Source organism: Arachis ipaensis, chromosome B6 (assembly GCF_059453495.1).
Source record: "Arachis ipaensis isolate K30076 ecotype BB chromosome B6, ASM5945349v1, whole genome shotgun sequence".
Lineage (NCBI taxonomy): Eukaryota > Viridiplantae > Streptophyta > Magnoliopsida > Fabales > Fabaceae > Arachis > Arachis ipaensis.
Genome location: NC_142441.1, coordinates 140,802,785 through 140,809,395, shown reverse-complemented (window position 1 = coordinate 140,809,395; position 6,611 = coordinate 140,802,785). Strand labels below are relative to the sequence as shown.

The window sequence follows — 6,611 nt, the reverse complement described above, 5'->3', positions numbered from 1 at the left end:
CAAACAGAATTGGGGAAGGGAGGAGGAGCTCTCAAACCCTCACCACCTTTGATCCACCATAACTCCTCTGTCCGAGCTCCGATCACCGCACCGTTCGTGGCCACGCGCTCAGCGCGTCGAGCTCTATCTTTCTATCTGATCAATTTTACTGGTAAGTCTCATATTTGATTCAGAATCTCTATTTCCCTTTCTTTGGTGAAATTAAAATCCTATAGTGAAATCTTGTCCAATTTTATGTTTTAGGCTCAAGTTAGCTTCTGGGACTTATGGGCTCAAGCTATTGAGCATATGGGTATGGTAAGGACACCCTAACCCTAGCTCAATCTTGCATTTATAGTGAGAAAACTAAAATTGGAACATGTATATGAATTAGGTGTAGCTTAAGTGGGTATATATGCATTGGAATTGAATTGGGAGTATTTGGAGGCTTATTGGTGATCAAGGCTTGGTTTGTGGCTGTTTTAATTGAGCTTGGAGGGGCTGTGTTTTGTGTTGTGAGGCTGCCTTGGGTGATGCAAAGTGATCGGCCAAGGTATGGTTTAAGTTTCGCACGTTTAATATTTACGGTGTTGTGAAAACTTAGGTTAGAGGAACCATAGGATAAGTTGAATTGGTTGATTGCATTTAATGATTAGTCTTGTAACGTTGTTGGGATAAATTGTTGGTGAATATGTGTTGGAATTATGAGGTATTGAAGTTATTAATGGTATGCTCTTGGATTTATTTATGATAGGTTGTGTTGATGTTGATATATATTGATGGAATATGGTTGGTGTTGGTTAATAAAGAGTTGTTATATGAGTTGATATGTGTTAATGAAGGGTTGATTTGTTAATGGCATTTAATTGTTATATGTTGATAGAAGGTTGATAAATATATGATGAAGGGTGGTATAAGTGAAGAGTTGATATAAATAAATGAGGGGTTATTGATGTATGAGGAAAATGTTGATAATTATTGTTGATCAAGGTTTGTTGAATTTGTTAAAGGTAACATGGATAATGGTTGTTAATGAAATAGGCTGATATGGTATTAAAATGCAAGTTGTAATGGTAAGGAGCATGAGTTGATGAAAATGAGGTTTGGAAGTATTTTGTAAAAAGTGATTTTGATGAACTTTGGACGTCCATAATTTACTCCACAAATTTTAGATTGAGTTGTGATTTGTTGCAAATGAAAGACGGTTCTATGAGCTTTTGATTGATATCAATTTTGTGAAAAACGGAGGTTCATAGAGAAAGTTATGGACGTTGAAAGTTTGGTGTATAAATCTGTGTTACAGGTTGGCAAAACTAGGTGCAGCAAGCTTTCTGGGCATTGTGCCCATTTTTGAGAAAACGTCCATCCACGCGTACGCGTGGCGTGGAATTTTGGCAATGAATGCACGAGAAACATGTGTACGCGTGTGTGCATATTCACACGTACGCATGACTCACGCATACGCGTGGATGCTGGCTGCTGCAAAAGACTGGTTTTTGACTGTTTTAAACCAATTTTCCACTTCTAAACCTCCATTTTCTTCCCTTTAAGGCTTAAAGTATGGTTTTAGGTCTAGTGGATAAAAGGAGCTAGGAAAACAAGATAACTTGAGGGTGACGTAAGATATAAATGGTGGCTTTTATGAAGAAAATAAGAGTGTTAATGAAGTTTAACGCTAAGGCTTGATAATTGATGATGTATTGATAACGAAATTAAAATGGCTTTTGAATAATGATATTTGAGATACGAGTTTCCCTCGGTAAAAATCGTGGCTCGCCACCACGTGTTCCAGGTTGAATCTCGACACTCTGTTGACCCTACATCGTAAGGGTAACCGGGCACGTATAAATTCCCAGGTATGTATAGCCCCCATTGAGCGATTACTTGATGTTGAATGTGAAACCTATGCATAGGCTCTTGGGGCTGCGCGACGGGGGACAGTCTAAGGTTACTTGTTAGGTTGGCTGGATAACTGACAGATGGGCCCCATTAGCCATATATAGAACAAGCATGCATCATATGCATTTGTTTGTTTTGATCGCTATGCATTTCCTGGGTTTGCCTAATCGATATATACCACCTGCTACATGTCGTACTTGCTACTTGTACTATCTGCTCATTACTTGTTCGTGAACTTGTTTGGCTGCTTGTTTCCGTTGCATTATGAATGATGGAGGGATGGAGGAAATGGAGAAACGGTTTGGTGTTAGGTTAGGATTGAAATTGAGTAGTTAGGTAGATTTAGAATACCTACCCCTGTTTATAGTTTCTGTTTAGTAATTAAGTTGGATAACTAAATAACGGAGTTCTAGGATTGCCTATGGCATTCTCAGGACCTTATTTATTATACGCGTGACACTTTTACCATGCTGAGAACCTTTGGTTCTCATTCCGTACTGTGTTGCTATTTTTCAGATGTAGGTCGAGAGGCTCCTTGCTAGGCGGCTGGATCCTTGAAGCGAAGTAGTTCTCGGGTGTATTTTGGATTTCTGTTTGTAAATATGTACATATGTGTCTAGCTTACTCTCCAAGTAACTTGTATATGCTGCTCCTCTTAGAGGTTGAGGGAGAGATAGGAGTTTATTCTGGTATTTTGGTGTACTTTGGGGATACTTGTGTATATTTATATGTATATATATATATATATATATCCTCTCGCCAGCCTTAGCTTCGCAGGCTGAGTCAGGGGCTAGTTATGCTGTTTTCTTGGCTTTTCTTTATTGTTTTGCTTATCTTTATCTTTTTCCGATTAGGTTACTTAGCACGCAAGTAATCCCTTCTTTTGAGCGTTGCGCTTTTCGTTTTTACGATTTTTGCTTACTCATTTTTGTTTCAAGGCTCCTAGTATATTATCCTCTTCTCTATTATGTATTTATTTTGCTGTTTAGAGGTCTGTAACACCACACTACCTCTGTTCTACAACTTAAGCATAAAACTTTGTGTAGTAGGTTGTTACATTATGGTATCAGAGCAATTCGTTCTTATAGAGCCTAAGGGACGAACTGATTATGCCTCTGGGCATACTCTGGGTGTCTATACATGCTATTTAGGATATCTTACTGATATATGTGGCATGAATGCTCATGAGCATGCATTTGGGACTTTGAAATAGTGGACTTGAGATATTGAGACTGATCACCTTGATATCACTTGTTTGGTATGAACAGGAACCAAATGGCGTCTCGTGGGTGCGGTCGTGAGCGTAATCGAGGTCGAGAATAGAGAGCTAATGAGGTGACCATACTGGTAGGTAGTTTGACCGATATCATGACCGCAATGACAAGTGTTGTTGCTGCCATTGGTGTTGTGGCTGCTGCGACCATCCGAGTGATGGATGGGATGGAACCACAAGCTGGAACTGGTAACGATGGTGGTAATGAATATGAAGGTGGACATAATGATCTGAATACAGGAGTATCAGTGGGTTATCCGGAGCAAGTTAACACGGGTCAAGCAATGAGAGAAAGCTCAAGGAGAACTGAAGTAGCAAGGAATAATCGCCGGGAACCCTTCACAAAGAAAAAAGGGACATATTACACCTAGGTACCAAAATTTCAAAAAGAATCGTTTTGTCGCTTCACATTCCCAGCGCCGGAACAATGACCAAAGGAACAACAACTGTTCGGATCCGAATTCAGAAGGGCAAACTAGTGCTTAACCGGATGACTTAAGGTGCTCAAGATGTAAGAAGTACCATCCAAACAGACCATGCAGGGCCGGATTAGGCGTATGTTACAAGTGCGGGAGACCAGAACATATGTCTTGAAAATGCTCATACAGAGAAAGCCGGAATGCAACTGAATCCGATTTTTAGACCCGAGGTAATTATGAACCAGTAGTTGAATTTTTAACTTCCTTGCATACCACTGATATGTAATATTCGTTCGTGACGCATGACAAGTTTCAGTAATCATGAGGTCTAAGTCGATGATTAGTCAAAAACTATTGGTTGTTGAGACATAGTGATACTTAGCTAACTTAGAGGAGTGGTTAGGCTCTTGAAGGTTAAGGATTACGTGACGTAGTGGAAGCAGGTTAGACCATATCTAAGGAATCAGGAGTGTTGAGGGCTACGCGGAGTTATTGTTCGGAATCCAGTGACGGTGAAACTTTGAGGAAGAGGAATAGAGCGAATTCAACATTTAGCTATTAATTGTTAAGAGGTAAGTGAAGATGAAACCAAATCCCCATACGAGAGAGTTTCTAAGACAATTCTTGAAGGTGTGTTAGAACTTCCATTTCAGAGAGAAAGCGAGTTTGCGATAGGCTTAGTACCAGAAGCCAGATTAACTTCAATCGCACCACAAGCAAAGACATTATTATAATCGGTAGATTTTGGAATGAGTGGAAGCGAGTACTAGAAGAGGGAATCATCTAACCAACTATTTCTTTGTGGGAGGCGCCGGTTATGCCGGAGAAGAAGGAAGAGAATGACAGGAAGCCTTATGAAGAGAGAGTGTGCTAATGAACCTTCGCGACTCGATCTAATCCTTCTTTTGAAACCTATATTAACATTCTATCCGGAGCTCTTCCTAAATGGCTTGATTACCTTTCTAACTTTATTCCTTATGCGCATGAATTTTGTTTCTTTCAGGATGAGTCTGAGCTCGTCTTAGTATAAACGCGTAATCCTTGAATCTTGTATGCTCGCTCTGACTAGAGTTGCCCTTATTCGCAAACCATGTTCTTCAGAATCAGCTGAGATTTCTTTGACTCTATATGCTCTGTTCTTTCTACCAAAGGAATTTAATTTGAACTCTTTTTTTGAGATGCACCTAGGTTCTTCTCCTTGTGCATTCCATCATTTTGGTATAATCCTGATTAACCGTATACAAGATTTTCTTTCTGACTTATTACGAACACCGTTTGTATTGCTCATTCATTTTTTGAGCTTAATGTCCTTTTGAAAATTAACTCGAGCCTATATTAGTATAACGTGTAAATTATAGTTGCAACTGTTAAGATGTTGATTCCTTAAGAGCAGGACTTTTGGACATGGAAGATGAAGCATGTAAGCGTGCGCCGTCAAAAAGAGTTTTGGAGCTTTAAATTCTTGCCAACCACAAAGCCTATGATTAGTTTAACGCGCTAGAAATATACCGGTTATATGGATACCCGAATATGAAGAGAGCTTCCGAACTCCAAGAGAAGGATTAACCCCAAATCCAGTAATCAGGATACCCGAACTTATTTAACAACTCAGAATTAGTGCGATACATTACCAGAGGGGTTTAGGATACATGTAAATACAACATCGTGAAGTGGTAACGGACGCCCTGAGTAAGAAGTTTCTGGGGAAATGCTTGAATATAAATTTCGGAGGGAGGAAGGCTAGGTAAGTTGGAACTTTAAAATTGGATATCAAGGGTATAGCTAAAGGTGTCAAACTAAACCTATTACAGTCTTAAAACGTAGCAAGGACGAAATGCAGGAAGGGTAAGAAGACGATAAAGATCTACCGAGGATGTCGAAGTCTAGTAAACAAGAGGGAACTAAGAAGAGATTTATATGCCTAATGCCGAAATAAAGATCGTAGAGTCAAGGACTTAAGAAGTGCAATAACATCGATAAGGAGCTACTAAAAGTGCTGAAGCCGGTTGAATCAAGAAGATACCAAGAGAGGATTTTCAAATTTACCTTAAGATTTCTAAAACCTACCACAAATCCAAGAAGATATTTTGAGCAAGCCAGAAGTGAAGAACGAAGGGGAAATCTATATGATCACAAGTTTGACGTATGAGAAAGAAATGAGAGACCACCAGAAGCCGTTCGAAATGCTACAACCGTCGAAGGTTCTACATTAAAAGTAAAAGGGAATAGCTATCGATTTCGTAATAGATTGCCAAGGTCTAGGACAAAAGGTGATGTTGTTAGGAACTCGTGGATCAAGTGATCAAGTCCGTTTTGCCCATCGGAGCAAACTACTTATTGGGGATATCAACGAGACTATACATCAGGGAGAAGGTGAGACTCCACAGTATGCTAAACACCTCTGAATTAATTGGAAACTGGAACATCGAACGTCTTAATTCCTGAATTTGATAGTCGAGACAACAGAGAAAAAGTTATTCAAAATTGTGATAGGATTCTCATTGTGGAAGCCGACAAAAGAGATAGGCAGATCTAGGAAGAAGACTTCTCAAGTTGGAAGGAAGAAGATACCTATTTCCGAGTATTACTTCAATAAACTAGAATCGGACGAGCAATCAAAAACTAAGAAGTTAAACCCCGCTAAGTTATCCCATTTCAATTATTGGAGAGTATTGATGGTCAATGACGTGCCAAATAGTTTTTCTTCCGTACCTTTCGAACCTATCCAACAGAAACTCCACACTTCGTAACTCCTGAAACACGCTTCTAAAATAAATTCATGCCTTACAATATAAGCCTGTCTAAATTAAAGGAGATGGATGTTTCAAGTATCGAGGTCAGCTTCAAGAAACTCGGGATATGCCGAAGGACTACCCACACCTCTTTTCAGATAACTAACTCTGAATTTTGAGGACAAAATTCTTAATTAGGTGGGTAGGATGTAAACGGGGCTAAAATCGGTAAATAATTAGTTAATAAATTGAATTTTAATTAGAAAAGCTAAAAATGCAAAACTAATATCGAAATAGGATAGAGCTCGT

At 39.3% G+C, this 6,611-nt stretch overlaps 1 pseudogene; it reads left to right on the top strand.

Moving 5' to 3' along the window:
- The first annotated feature begins 3,153 nt into the window (after positions 1–3,153).
- LOC148562969 (uncharacterized) lies at positions 3,154–3,780 on the top strand (annotated as a pseudogene).
- Positions 3,781–6,611: the final 2,831 nt, after the last annotated feature.